We start from the raw sequence: 16,424 nt of genomic DNA, 5'->3' as shown, positions 1-16,424 counted from the left end.
AAATCACTATTATGTAATGTTGGACTTCTTCCCCTCATTTCCCCAGTTAATCACTAAAGAAATGCATACAAATCATTTGGAGTCATCATTTTAGAAAGATTTCTTGTTCATTTATTTATGTATCCCCATCTTGTAAACTCTTGATGGTGTAGTAAACTCAGAAGTTTTGAAGTCTTCAAACAGCTTCCAGGGGATAACCTTTAAGCCAGTGGTTCTCAACTTTCCCAATGCTAGATGTTTTAAATACAGTTCCTCATGCCATGGTAACACCCAACCATAAAATCATTTTTGTGGCTACTTCATAACTATAATTTTGTTACTTTTGTGAGTTGTAATGTAAATATCTGGCATGCACAATATCTGATATGCAACCCTTGTGAAAGGGTTGTTTGACCCACAAAAGGGTTGTGACCCATAGGTTGAGAACTTTGCTTTAAACCCTGGTAAAAAACCTGCTTGATAGTAGGGTGATCTTAACTCTTAGGCTATATAGGATAGACTACATTGAAAACATGACTTTTTGTGAATGTCAGAGTTTATTCCAAGATAGATCCCTGTTCCATTCTGAATAGGTTGATTTTTTGGAGACCTGGAGCCTGAGATACAAATAAGATGAAAGCAGGCATATTCCGTCCCTGCAGGACTGATCCTCTGTGAGAACCCTGGACATCCACGCAGGCTGAGCTCCTTGGTTGACAACATTCCCGTTGTCACACATTACTGCCCAAAGAAAACAGCTGGAAGCTAATGCCTGGTCTCACAAGGTCTGTTGGGCAATGTCATATGAATCTTTTCCCAATCCTACTTTTGATTCATTTTCTTTACCTATAATAAATGACAACTTTGAGCACAACATGTGAGTCTCTCCAGGGATCTTGAGTATGTTTTGGGGAAATGTTCAGCTATGCATGATTAGGTCACTCCAAAAAAGTCGTCTGATTTGGCAAGCACCACATCAATAAAATCTTGTTCAGTCTTTTCTTCAATGGGAATATTTTCCTGTCTATTTTATCTACCCTTCACAGCACATTCATTTTTAAGACCCAGCAGTTTTAACCAAGAGCATGCCCCCAATGAAGCTTCGTAAGTGCTGTGGCCAATTATTTTATTTTTCAGCTTTTCTCCTTCATAAAACAGTTCATTTACCTTTATCTTTTTTAACAATTTAATTTTGGGATGTGTGTTTGTGAGTGTGTGTGTACGTGCATGTGCGTGTGTGTGCGTGTGCATGTGCATGTGCGTGTGGTGTGCGTGTGTGTGTGTGTGTGTGTGTGTGTGTGTGTGAATGAGTGTATGTGTAGCATATGTCCATGCATGCTAGTGGTTGTGCATGCCTGGATCTCACAGGAGGAGGTTGTCAGTTGTCCTGTTCTATCACTCTGTGCCCTATTCTCTTCAAAGTTTCTCAATGAACCTGTAACTAGGCTGGTGGTCATTAAGCCACCAATCAATTCTCTACCTCCAGCCTCCCAGAGCACTAGGGTTTCAGGTGCATAAGTGACTATACTCAGCTCTTGTCAAGAATTTTGGGGATTTGATCACACACATATGAACATCTGATTTTTGACAAAGAAGTCAAAATTGTATAATGGAAAAAAGAAAGCATCTTCAACAAATGGTGTTGGTATAACTGGATGTCAACATGTAGAAGATTGCAAACAGATTCATATCTATTGCCATGCATAAAACTCAATCCAAGTGGATCAAAGACCTCAACATAAATCCAGTTACCCTGAACCTGATAGAAGAGAAAGTAGGAAGTAGTCTTGAATGCTTTGGCACAGGAGACCACATCCTGAATATAATACCAGTAGCACAGACACTGAGAGCAACAATTAATAAATGGGACCTCCTGAAACTGAGAAGCTTCTGTAAGGCAAAAGACACTGTAAATAAGACAAAATGACAGCCTACAGAATGGGAAAAGATCTTCACCAACCTCACATCTGACAGAGGGCTGATTTCCAAAATATATAAAGAACTCAAGAAACTAGACATCAAAATACCAAACAATCCAATTTAAAAAATGGGCTAAAGATCTAAAAAGAGAATTCTCAATAGAAGAATCTCAAATGGCCAAAAGGTATTTAAGGAATTACTCAACATCCTTAGTCATCAGGGATATGCAAATCAAAACAACTCTGAGACACCATCTTACACCTATCAGAATGGCTAAGATCAAAAATACTAATGACAGCCTATGTTGGAGAGGATGTGGAACAAAAGGAACACCCCTACACTGTTGTTGGGAGTGCAAACTGGTACAGCCACTTTGGAAATCAGTATGGAGGTTTCTCAGAAAATTGGGAATCAATCTACCTCAAGACCCAAATGATACCATTCTTTGGCATATACCTAAGGAATGCTCAATCATAATACAAGGATACTTGCACAACTATGTTCATAGCAGCGTTATTCATAATAGCCAGAACTTAGAAACAACCTAGATGCCCCTCAATTGAAGAATGGATAAAGAAAATGTGGTGCACTTACACAATGGAGTACTACTCAGGAGTAAAAAGGCAATGACATCATGAAATTTGTAGGCAAATGGATGAAGCTAGAAAATATCATCCTGAATGAGGTAACTCAGATTCAGAAACACAAACATGGTATGTATGCACTCATAAGTGGATACTAGTTGTAAAGCAAAGGATAACCAGACTACAATCTACAGTGCCAGAGAAGCTAGCTAACAAGGAGGACCGTAAGAGGGATTCATGGATTGCCCTGGGAAAGGGAAATAGATGGGCTCTTCTGAGTAACCTGGGGGCAAAGGGGGAAACAATAGAGGGTAGGGGGTGGGGGATGAGAACATAAGGGAATGGGATGGTCCAGCTGGAACAGGGACAGAGTAGGAGAGCAATAAAAAAGGTATCTTGACAGAGGGAGACATCATGGAGATAAGGAGAAATCTGGTGTGAAGGAAGTTCTCAGGAATCCACATGGATGACCCCAGCTTAGATTACTAGCCATAGTGGAGAGGATGCCTGAGCTGGCCTTCATCCAGTAACTGATGGAAGCAGATGCAGAGATCCACGGTCAAGGATGATCTCCAGGAGTTCAGTTGAAGAGAGGGAAGAGGGATTCTATGAGCAAGGGGCATCAAGGTCATGATGGGAAAAAAATCTACAGATACAACCTAACCAAGCTAGTGGGAACTCATGAACTTTAGTTCATAGGAGCCTGCATGGGACTGGACTAGGTCCTCTGTATAAAACAGACAGTTGGTCCATATAAGGGCCCTTTGGCAGTGGGATCAGGATCTATCCCTGATACATGAGTTGGCTTTTTGGAGCCCATTATCTGTGGTGGATACCTTGCACAGCCTTGATGTGGTAGGGAGGGGCTTGGACTTGTCTCAACAGAATGTACCAGGCTTTGCTGACTCCCCATGGGAGGCCTTATCTTTTCAGAGGAGGGGATGCGGGGAGAAGGCTGGGGGGGAGTGGGAGGAGGGATGAGAGGGAGAATCTGTGGTTGGTATGTAATATGAATAAAAATTTCTTAATAAAGAAAAGAAACAAAGAAAAAAAGAATTTTGAGAATTTAAACTCAGACCCTTAAACTTGTGTAACAAGTGTTCTTACCCACTGAGTCATCTACCAAGCCCTATTTACTCATGACTTAAATTCTAAATTTGATTGAGATCATTTTAAATTTAAGTCAGAATCTTATACTGATTATATCTAATATATCTGACTCTGACAATCTTTTTTGTATCGAAATTCAAATTAGCTTTGACAGTCTATTGGTATTAAGGATATTTATACTTCCCCTTAATTTTAATAATTGAATATATATTTATAGTAAGAATGTGGTGATATATTTTAATCTAACAGGAATTTATTGACTTAGCAAAATAAATATGTCATCCAATTTTTATTTAATATTCCTTATGGTTTTAATTTGTAACCTTCCTTTTGCTCTTTGTGGTGCAATGAGTTCACATGATGGCTTTTTCTAAGAATCCTCACCAGAGACAAAGCTCTGCCTGAAAGAGCATAATTTAATTCAAATGGAATGTGAAAACAACATTCCTGTCAACAAGACAGACCGTATTTATCATTTCCTCCAGAATGACCCATTGGAAGATTGACCCATTGAAGCCTGGCTGCATTACACCAAACACCTGCATTGAACAAGCTCAAGGGTGTCCTCAATGTCCATGTGGGCTCTGGCATCCTGATGCTGGGGATCTCCAGGTGGCTGCAGCTATTGCTGCTGCTCAGTGACACTGTGGGATGTGGTGCCTATTTATTTCTGGGCTAGTGAGATGACTGTTGCATCTTCTTTTTATCTGTCCCCTTTTAAACATTAAAGAATGTGTTGATACTCATTTTTGGTAGGTGTGAATAAACCTTTTTTTTCCAAAAATTTTTTTTTTTTTTTGGTTTTTCAAGACAGGGTTTCTCTGTGTAGCTTTGCGCCTTTCCTGGAACTCACTTGGTAGCCCAGGCTGGCCTCGAACTCACAGAGATCCGCCTGGCTCTGCCTCCCGAGTGCTGGGATTAAAGGCGTGCGCCACCACCGCCCGGCTCCAAAAAAATTTTGAGGAGTCACTTAACCACCAGTAATTAAACACAACAGATAATTTTTAAATAAAGTTTGTTTTCATATACTCTCACTTAAAAGTATCAGTTGGATATACTTACATAATTTATAATAAAATTGTACCAAATCTTACAATTGTGTCACTGACTAAGATCCTAACTTAGAAAAATTAGTCACTTAATTTGTTAAATTTACCAGGGAAAAATAGGAACACACAGTTTCGTTGATTTATTAAACAATCCTCAAGTTATATTGTGTGAAATTAAGTTCTATGTGAAGTCAATTAACTAACTCACTTGTTTATTTATTCACAATTCATTGCCTAGTAATTTTCTATAGTTTTTGGAAGGCGGCAAGAACTGAGGATGACAAAGCAAATACAATTTGCTTTGGAAATGAGCAGAACTAGAACCAGGGAGGTGGCTCCATGCATTAAGGGATTTCCAATCAAGTGTGAGGACCTGAGTTTAGGTACCCAGCATGTATGGAAAACAGTGGGGCAAAGCAGGATGAACCCTTAGTCACGGTGCCAGGGAAGTAGAGATTGGGTTAGACTGACCCACAGACAGCTGAAGAAAACATGATTAAAATGAAAGGCATGAGTTAAAATTTGCCTTATACACATTTTTGCTTATTTTTCTAAATACTCTATTGTTTTATGACAAATTGGCATTCAATTTTCTTCAGTTGTCTGTTTTGGTGTGTGTCCACTCAAAAGTTATTATTTCCATATTAAAAACAATCCCTGAGGCTTGGTGGTTGGCTTGTCTAGCTGAATCTGTTAGATGATGTTTCAAACAGTAAAAGAGGGATTAAGAAAGATGTTCAACACCAATCTCGGTCTCTACATTCATGTGTGCAGCCATGTGCACATGTACCTGAACTTATATGATACATATGTATATACAGACATACCTCATGGAGTATGAGTAAAACTGAGGTTTTCATTCCTTATTTTCTTTTAAAATTACTGATCTAAATAGTACCTAACAGCAATTGGTGAGCAAGTACATATATGCTATATAAATTTATATTATTTCTAAACTCTATGAAAATAAAAAGGAAGCATTCTGGGGAAGACTTTGCTGTCTCCATTGAGATGCTTTTTAACTCCTTGTCCTCAACACAATCCCACAAAGAGTGACCTTGGCCATGGCATGTCTCAGTATATTGATTTTCCAACATTTTAACAGTGCTAATCTGTGATGCCTGCTAACTGACTGAACTGAGCAAGATTCTCTGGCAACTGGAGCTCAGTAATTTTTATGGTAAGCAAGCATCTCCCTTTATTACTCTTTCAATACTGACATTCATAAACTACTGCTTCCTTGTAGGCTGTGACCAGGAGCAATGCCCACTTCTACAACCCACCTAATACGACCTATCCTCGTGCTTATCACATCCAACAGAAGCAAACAGTTTGTCTTTGGCTGCTATTGCTATGTTATTTCACAATGCAGAAGTCTTCTTCACCCAATTAGTCAATCCAAAATGCAAGCCTTCTCTCTGCTCAGAGAGACATCCATCTGCAAATCATCCTTGGAAGGCCCCAATACCAAGTCCAAGAATCTATGTTACAACCAGCTGTGTTCAAATTTGTCATATAAGGCTTTCAAGGAAACATGATTAAAAGTAAGGTGCTTGAATTAGAATTTTTTTCTGTTCAATTTTCTTGTCTATTTTTTAAAAAGATTCATTTATTTTTGTATGTGCAGCCCTGCACGTATGTCCATGAACACTTGGCTGTAAGTGCCTGTGGGGGTTAGAGATGTCAAATCTCCCTGGGGCTGGAGCTGGAGTTAGAAGCAATTCTGAGCTTCTTGACTTAGCTGCTGGGAACTGAACTTGGGTCCTCCCCAGTAGCAGCAAGTACTCTCAACTACTGAGCCATTTCTCCACCCCACAATTTCCCTTACTTAAAAAAAAAAAAAAAACTGTATTGTATTGTGACAATCGGAATTTTGTTTCCTAAGTTGTCAGCTTTGCTGTGTATCCACTACCAAGATAGTACTTAGGTACTAAAACAACTAAGATATTCCACAGTTTTACCATAAAGCAGGCATTCAACTACACACACACACACACACACACACACACACACACACACACACACACACTATATGTGTTCCTTTGAAGTGAAGTGATATCACAATATGGATTAATTCAGTTAAATTAACTAACATTTATCTAGCATCTCATATATTTACATTTTAGACTGAAAACATTTGAAATGTACTTAATGATTTAAAAACTATGCAATACCCTATTAACTTTAGTAGTGGCTTATGGAGCAAAAACCACAGTACTGCTCTTCTCATGTGATTGGAATTTTGCTATTTTTCTTTTCTAAGTTTATTTCCTTATCTATAAAAGAAGTGGGAGACATGAAATAATCACAAAAAGCAAAAGACTTGCTTTTAAGGTAATGATCTAGAAAATGCTGTTTTTAATACTTGAGTAGTATCCATGTGGTAGGCAAGCAGGAAAGCAGACACTTGTGAACAGAATTTCTTCTCACAGACAAAATTGATAAAGTATTTAAGAATTTATCCTATATTTCACATTACTGTGGAATGCACACTTTATATAGTATAAAGTTAATAGTATAAAATTCTTATCACATGGAAGATTTAGCACCATAGACTATCGAGGGAGAAATCAAAGTTGCTCTTGCACATGGGCCCAATTTTTCTTACTATTTGAAAACTGAGACTACACAGTTTGGAAAATATTCTTCAAATATTCATTTTGAGGAACCTTAAGCAAGTGTTCCCAGTGTTTGTATTTCTGAGTTACTCTCCTCTTAGCATCACCTAGTTCCGATTTGCTAGAGAGCTACAATTCATATTACTTCCCCCTTTTCACTCAGTTTCAATGAGGTGTTGATTTAAATGGTTCTTCCAAGACATGCTAAAAGAACTCTCCTAGCAAGGCAGCCCAGAAAGCAATGTTCCCCTTGCTTGCAGCATCTATCAAACCAAAAGATCAAGTATAAACCTCAACATACTTCATGTTCATCTCCCTTAAAAATAGTTTATTGGATAGGATTACTTTTGCAAGGGGAGTCTATACTGTTGGTAGAAATCAACTATTAATGCACCCATTAGGGAAGCAAAAGCAGTTTAGATGACTTAATAAAGCACAGTGATTTTTGTTTCTAGCAAACTCTCACAGGGTAAGGTACATAATACGGTGTGGATGGTAAGTGATGAGAAACACTAGTCTTTTGAAATCTTAGAATGTTTAAGCTTGGAAAGTAGTTCATAAAATTTAAAATGTTGACCTTTATCATCAATACTTTTAAATCAAATTTAGTAAAATAAATGATATGTCATTTTCACTATGGGGTGTGACTGCCATTCTTAATTGGCTTAGGTGTGGTAATAAAATTTTTATCCCCCAAACATCTTCTTAACTCAACAAACATGATTCCTAAAGCACTCATGGCACACATCTCTTGGAAAACCAGAATGACGGATGAATCTATTACCACCCTAGTAGGCCGACAATATTTCAGGACTAATTATGAAATTTCACCTTGATATATAAGAATGTGCTATATGCTATAAGAATTTGACTTATTTTTTAAATGCATTATTAACTGTAGGGCATCAGGTTTGTTACATTTTCATACATGTGTTTAAGGCACTGTGACCATATTCAGCAACCCATTGCTCTTTCTTGTCCCTTTCCCCCTCTTTCTCTTTCTCTTCCCTTTTCAACGCCTTATGTATTTTCTTTGAATTAAGCTCTTGGTGTTAACTACAGCTCAAAATCATAATTCAGTGTAAATAAGTATAGTTCTCTGCAGAATTGAGGAAAGTTTCTCTAAGTGAGAAGTTCAATGGAAAATAGGGATGAAATCACCTAATATTGTATATCTATGATGATGTCCTTCATATATGGTGCATACACACACACACACACACACACACACACACACACACACACACACACACACACACACTGATATCATACATTTAAGGCTCAATTTTTTCAGGTCTTGAATATATATTAACTCTAATAACTATTTGCCAAACATAACAACGTCAGGGGTATTCATCCTCCCATTCTGCTAAGTCAGAAATCTACATTATTCCTGCCCTCCAAAGAACTGTTAAAGAAACATACCATTGTTAATTTATCTTTCACTGATCTGTTTTTCCACAGGGGGAAAGAAAAGATTTTCACAATCGACTTTTCGTGCTGGAGTTCTTATTCCCATGTCACCCGCTGAGGACTAGACTCTGTTGAGTTTCACAGCAGGCAAGAATTAACACCAGAAAGAACCAAGACTCAGGCTTATCTAGATGTTAGGTGAATCTTTTCATAAAGCATTCTGGTTAAAAGCCACTGCCAGATGATGGCAACATCATCTCAATTTCGAATTTTCTGGGCCTTGAGAGAATGGTGAACGTGTGAGAGCTCAAGGAAATGTGCTTCAAACCATGATGCATGGAAACAAAATCAGTTTTACATGCAGCAATCCACTACTCCCAGATTAGAGCAAAGGAGTCAGAAAAGGCACACAGACGTTCACTACTAGTGTGTTTACATCAAAGTAATTGGGGTTATTTGATTTAGGTTATATATTAAATTATTTGTTAAATGACATCATTAAAAATGTTTAAGTACTGCTTAGGAGGTACCCAGAATAAAACATTTCTTCATTAGGAAATAGTTAAAAAATCTATTTGAAGAAAATAACCCGAGAAAAAGACTTCAATATTGTTTTGGTTGATAATTTTCACATGCACCTCTGTTCTCTACTGAACTCAGAAGTGCCAATTCTCCCAGTGAAACAGCTGCTTAGTGGTAAATGATGCAAGTTTGACTGTGTAATGAGTGCAAGGATCCTTCATTACCAAGCATCCTGTCTTTCATAATTTTATAACTCCAAGTCCTTTGCTTGGATATTGAGTTTATTTTTTGTTTTCCCTTTCTTTTTAAACAAGTAGAGAGAGAGATAGTGAAGAAGAAGTCAATGGATTTTAGGTAGGCAGTCAACTGCATGAGAAAGGGTTACAAATGCAAAGTAAGGACTTTAAGGAATCTTTATTCCTGTCAAAATGGAGTACTCCAAGGAGGATGGGGACAGAGACTGGCAGATCTCCTGAGCTTACTGCTCAGCCAGCCCATTTAAGCAGTGAACTCCAGATTTAGTGAAAATCTCTGTCTCTAAACACAGGTGGAAAACCATTGAGGAAGATGTCTGGCATCAGCCTGTGGCATGCACACACATGTACACAAAGAATGTCCAACACAGAAGACTTTCAAACACTTTTTAAAACATCACATGACAAATATACTTTAAATCAAGTTTCTGTGTATATACTGATGCTAGGTATACTTGGATTTTTTTTTCTGTTTCCAAATGTCCACATGAAACACAGATATGTTTTCTAATTCATTCTAATTCCTTTTTTTTTTTTTTTTTTTACATGCTGGTTGCAATCTACTGAGTAGTTGGTATCATGTTCCCCACCTCCTATAGAGAGGCCCAGTTTAAAAACACTGTCCAACAAATACTTGAGTGGGGGTAATGAAAGGCGAGGGTCGAGGGAAAGAGAGCTTGGGGGAGTGGGAGATCCCAGCTGGATCAACAACAGAGAGGGAGAGCAGGGAGTGGGAGACCATGGTGAATGAAGACCACATGAGAACGGGAAGAAGCAAAGTGCTAGAGAGGCCCACAGAAATCCACAAAGATACCCACACAACAGACTGCCGGCAATGGTCGAGATACAGCCCGAACTGACCTACTCTGGTGATGGGATGGCCAAACACCCTGATTGTTGTGCTGGAAACCTCATCCAACTGCTGAGGGATCTGGATGCAGAGATCCATGACTAGGCCCTGGGTGGATCTCTGGGAGTCCAATTAGCGAGAATGAGGAGGGTTTATATGAGCGAGAATTGTTGAGACCAGGGTTGGATAAAGCACAGAGACAAATGGCCAAATGAATGGAGGCACATGAACTGTGAACCAATGGCTGGGGGGTCCCCACTGGATCGGGCCCTCCGAATGGGTGAGACAGTTGATTGGCTTGATCTGTTTGGGAGGCATCCAGGCAGTGGGACCAGATCTTGTGCTCATTGCATGAGTTGGCTGTTTGAAACCTGGGGCCTATGCAGGATTGTTTGGCTCGGCCTGGGAGGAGGGGACTGGACCTACCTGGACTGAGTCTACCAGGTTGACCTCAGTCTGTGGGGAGGGCTTTGCCCTGGAGGAGATGGGAATGGGGGGGGGGGCGTTGGGGGGAAGGTGAGGGGGACGGGAGGGGGGAGAGCAGGGGAGTCCGTGACCGATGTGTGGAACTGGGTTGTATTGCAAAATAAATTAAAATAAATTAAAAAAAAATGTTAAATAATATTCATTCCTTCATAATCATTCCATGAACTCTTTTGACTAGCCATTTTATTAGAAATTTACAGAAAAGGGGTATGGGTGTGGTGATGCATGCCTTTAGTCTCAGCACTCAGAGGTAGAAGCAGAAGGGTCATTCTGAGTTCTATGCTAGCTTGGTCTACATAGAAAGTTCCAGAAGGAACACATAGTGAGACCCTATAGAAACAAAACAAGCAAATCCAAACCAAAACCAAAATAAGTAACATAAATTTAAAAAAAGATAACACTGAGCATGTCTCAGTGCTAATATAGTTAATTTTTTTAGTCAGTCATTAAAGCATATTTACTTATATCTTTATAGTAATCAAACTGTTATCCCAATATTAACCTCACTTTTCTACATGTAGTAATTTAGTCATTGTTTTCATGTCTATAATAATCTCTTAAGAAATAATGGTTAATAACAGGATAAACTTCATTTTATGACCATGAAATTATTCCAAGTATAGATGAAAATATCTGTGTCATTGTATCTATTTTTAATTTGTTTTCTGCTTGTCTGTTTTTAAATTTTTGGGAACTGACCTACCTACATGCAAGTACTCAACTGAGTTACATTTCAGTTCTCTATGGAAAGCTAACATTATAAATACTTACTGTATTTTTTTGGCATTTAGGTAAAATGCTATATGGCAGGTGATTATGTATTTTTATCTACTATTTCTTCCATTTTGCTAATCATTTTTTGTATTGATATGAACCAAGACTTTCAAATTGTTACGTATTTCACATGTCTGTAATTTGCTGTTTAATACAAAACATGAATTCCATAGAGAAATATATAATTTTCTATATTGAATATCTCAATATTTTAATTCTTTGGTATAGTTTATTTCTCTATACCCCTCTTGAGTTTTCTTTGATATATAACAGGAAATAAGACCTGCATTTTAAAAGTATTTATTTCTTTAAAATAGATAAGAAAGATGCCTAGGGCCACACACACAGAGCATGCCTAGTGCTTATATTTTCAAATACTGATCTTATTTTCTAGAACAGTTTCATTTCTTCTTCTCTGTGATTTTTATAATCATACTCTGAAGTTCCAAATAATAGCCTCCTTGTGCATTTGACAGAATTGATGTGGAAATAATTGAAGTCTTAATACATTCGAGCTTTTCAGACATTAGAGTGTATCCAGGTCGAATCGAAGCAGCTTGTCAGCATTTCAGTGTTTCCCTTATGCAGATTCCACACATTATTAAATTTGACGGAGACTAGTCTAACTATTTTTGCTGTTATTTAAGTTTTAGTATTGCATTGTCTCAATGGCTATTTCTGATACAGAGAGCTATTGATTTGTGCAATTGTTTTGTAAACGGGTCCTTTATTTACAAATTACAGCTTGTTTCTCTTGCTAATAATCCTATCTCTTGTTTATGTGCTTACCACTATGCATTAACTTGAAATGTCACATAATATTGGGTCTCACAGTCTTGGTTCATTCCCTGTTTTAATAGGAATGCCATTGGCTCCAACAGTATATTTTATGTTGGGAAATGATATTTATTGGTATATTTAATTAGTATTCTACTTCAGCTGGGTGATATATTTTTAGTTATCATAAAAAATACTGGTTTTTTTTCCCCAAAATGTCCCCTCAACTTTCAAGATACAAAATGATCATCAGTACCAGTGCTATGTATTTAACTAAATATTTCTTTTCTTCTTTGGAGACACAGTTTTGCTTCTGTATCCCAAGCTGACCTTAAACTTGTAACCATTCTATCTTGGCCCATGTGCTGCGATTGTGGGCATGAGCCGTATAACATTCATCGATTTGTTACAGTAATGTAGTCATGTGCTAAATTTATTATTTGATTATGTTTTAATTTTGCCTTTTATTTGCATTTGAGTTTTAACCATTGAGGTATGAAAATTCAATACTAATAAATCTGTGTGCAACAAAAAACTAATGCCATACATTATGAGGAAAGTTGAATTTGATGATCAAAAAGATCAAACAGCCACTCACTACTGCCAATCTATGTAGATTGGTACTGATTTTTAAAAATAAGGAGAAAATAGAACCTAAGAAAGTCAATATCTGGAACACTCAAGTCATTGGTTGCTTCATGCCCTGTGGTCTTCTTTTCTAAGAATACAAAGTAAAAGATCAGCTCTGAGCTGGATGGTTAAAAACAAACAAACAAACAAACCAAACAAACAGCAACTACACCAGATTAAAGGATAATCATTGAACAGTTAAGACTAATCCTCTTCAGTGACAAAAAATATTATCCATTATGTTATTGAGAGGTTTGGGAAGCAATGATTTAACAAGCACTAAGTTAAATCTAGAAAGGAGGCATCAGTTCAGCCAACAAAGAAAGCACTTGACTTCCAAGCGTTATAACTTGAGTTCCATTCCCGGAACCCAGGTGAAATGCTGGGTGTGGAAGCATGTGCTTGCCATTTCAGTCACAGCGACACCAGAGGTGGAGATAAGTGGGATTCTGGACCTCACTGGCGAGCTAGTCTAGGCTACTTGGCAACATTTCAGGTCAATACAAGACCCTGCTTCAAACTAAGCACATTGAGATTGTCCTCTGCCTTCCATTTGCATATGCACACACATGCAGCAACATTCATCTGCATGCTACATGTACACACTTGCACACACATCCACAAAGCACAAAGTCATGAAGAAACTTAAACAGTCCTGGGGGTTAAATGTACAGAAGTAGATGGTATACTTTTTAAGTAGGATATGAAGTATAAGCTATTATGCTAATGAAATAAAAGTTATATGTATTCCTAGTTTTGAAACCCAAGAACTAATATCTATCCCTAAATGAGACCAAACATTTGGGCATAGTGCACCTGTCAATATTGTTATCTCCAGAAATGACCAGTTCCAGGGTTTTCAGGAAGGTGTTTGTTGGGACTTAGATGAGACCTTAAACTTTAAAACACCCCTCAAAACAATAAAGGGCATTTCATTGAGCTTTTCCATTGTCTTTTGTAAACTTCCTTCCAAGCATTTGCCTGTAGGAGCTAGATCACTTTGGTTGCTTGCCTTCTGCTCTGAGTTACCACCACATACTACTTTTATCTTCTCTGAGAGCATACAAGTTTCTCTCCCAGGAAGAGTGTCCCTTAATCATAGAACATCCTTCACTCCACTCCAGTTTCTATGCAAGGTCACAGCACACAGCTGGAGGACAGGAAATTGATTATCTAATGAGAATTTTTAAATTAGAAATGCGAACGTAAAGTTTGAGTTTACTAGGAGTGACGAACAATTAAAATCAAGCAGGTTATTCCAGTATTATGAAGAAAATATTTCTTTGGTGAATGATCTAAAATATGGCTTTTCAAGTACCAGAGTCTGTCCCGAAATATGTTTTAGCAATTTGAATCTTTATTTATGAAATATTTTCAATTTGGAGTTAGCTATTTTAGCTTTTCATGGGTAAATGATAATCAGAAGCTGAAATATTTTTATTGAGAAAGATTTTTATATCACTTAAAAGTTTTATTTCATTTCTTCAAACCTTATATGTGTAAACGAATTGTTACCTGATATTTTCATGCGTATGTGTATATAGATGTGCATACATGTGTGTACCCATGAGAGTGGAGGCCAGAGGACAATCTTGGATATTGCCCCTCTGGAGCTGCCTACTTTGTTTTTTGATTCAGGGACTCTCACTAGCCTGGAACTTGTCAAGTAGGTTGGGCTGGCTAGGTCAGCAAGTCTCAGGGATCCACCTGTCTTTTCCATCCAAGTGCCAAGATTAAAAGTGTATGCCACCATGCGTGGTACTTTAATGTGGCTTTGGGGGAATTAAACTCAGGTCCTTATGCTTGCCAAAGAGCACTTTATTGACTGAATTCTTTCTCCATCCCAAATAATAAATATTTTTACTTTAGAAAAGAATATATTTATTACTATATCATACCAAAAAGTAAAGTTACCACTTTTGTAGCTTTGAGGACAAATGATTATAAAATTTATGAATTATAAAATACTTTTATTTTTCTACTTAACTAAATACATAACATAGAATCCTGCAGACAGTGGCATTTAGGATAACCTAAAGAAATGTATTACAGTAGAAAATATTCTATTAGAAAAAGTATTCTATCAACTAACCTGGGCTCATAGGGGCTCACAGAGACCAAAACGACAACCAGGTGGAGCCTGCATGGAATTGACCTAGACACTCAAAATATATGTTACAGTCATGTGGCTTGGTCTTCTTGTGGAACTCCTAACAGTGGGAGCAGGGCTGTCTCTGACTCTTTTACTAACTATTGGGAACCTACTCCTCATACTGGGTCTCCTTGCCAGCATTAATATATGGGGAGGTGCTTAGTTTTACTGCAACTTTATATGCCATGTTTTAGTAATACTCACAGGAGACATGCTCTTTCATAAACAGAAATAGAGGAGTGGATTGGGGAATGGGAACAGAGGGGTAGTGGGGGGAAGGGCTGGGAGGAGAGAAGAGAGGGTAAAAGGCGGCCAGAAGGTAAAATCAATAAAAAAATAAACAAACAAACAAGCAAACAAATGAATGAATGAATAAAAATCATTTAAAAAGAGAAAAAGCATTCTATCAATATAGAATATCAAAATAGAATTATTTGATTTAATTTTGAGTATCAATACAGAAAAATAGTCTATATTGCATAGTTTACTCTCATTCCAAGATAAAGCAGCCAAAGTCTCTTGAGTCAATGAGCCATGAGTTAATAATTAACTATTTGATTAACAGTTTTAACATGCATTTCAGGGGAAAATACAGCCTTGTTCTCTGTGACTTTCACAGGGAGAAGAAATAAATGGAAATAGTGAAGGTCTCTGACACTTGTTTGAGTGTGCATTAGAATCCTGACTTGAACTCCAATCAACAGTTGTCCACTACAGAATTCTCACCTTCAATAGTCTTCACAGTTATTCTTATTTGATTATTGCAAAAACTCAGGACCATACAACTTTATGGGAGGAGTTGGAGTTTTAAAGTTGCATACATGAGGGACTGGAAGAATGGCTCCATGGTTAAAAGCACTGACTGTTCTTGTACGATGCCCTGGGTTTGTTTATCAGAACCCGTGTGGCATCTAACAACCATCTGTAACTCAAGTTCCAGGGGATTCAATCTTCTTCTCTGGCCTACACAGGTACTGCATTCACATGGTATACAGTTATACGTGCAAGACACTCTTACACATACAATAAAATAATAAATAATGAATGTTAAAATTGCCCTCACAAATCTGGAATCAGTTTTTGGCTCTGTTAGCTGTGGTGATCTCTGAATGTTAACATGGTTAACAGAGAGATGCAGTTTTGTGAAAATGGAGACTATAAAATCTATCTTGGCTGGGCTCTTATAAGGAATAAATGAGATAATGTAGGTGAAGAACTGCCTTATCACTTTGCATAGTAGGTTTACAGTAAATATGTTTTAATACCTCTACCTTTATTCTAAAGTGCCTATTAAAAATGATGTAAC

The 16,424-nt window shown here is 37.6% G+C and overlaps 1 protein-coding gene across 1 annotated transcript in view; it reads right to left on the bottom strand.

Annotated features, from left to right (window-relative positions):
* The window catches only part of Plxdc2 (plexin domain containing 2), a 405,253-nt gene that overhangs the window by 58,759 nt on the left and 330,070 nt on the right, over positions 1-16,424 (bottom strand). The gene's annotated exons all lie outside the window — the stretch shown is intronic.

Source organism: Peromyscus californicus, unplaced genomic scaffold, assembly GCF_007827085.1.
Source record: "Peromyscus californicus insignis strain IS unplaced genomic scaffold, ASM782708v3 Scaffold_8__1_contigs__length_139910024, whole genome shotgun sequence".
NCBI lineage: Eukaryota > Metazoa > Chordata > Mammalia > Rodentia > Cricetidae > Peromyscus > Peromyscus californicus.
Note: the sequence above shows the minus strand (reverse complement) of the source record. Positions and strands in the feature narration are given on the sequence as shown.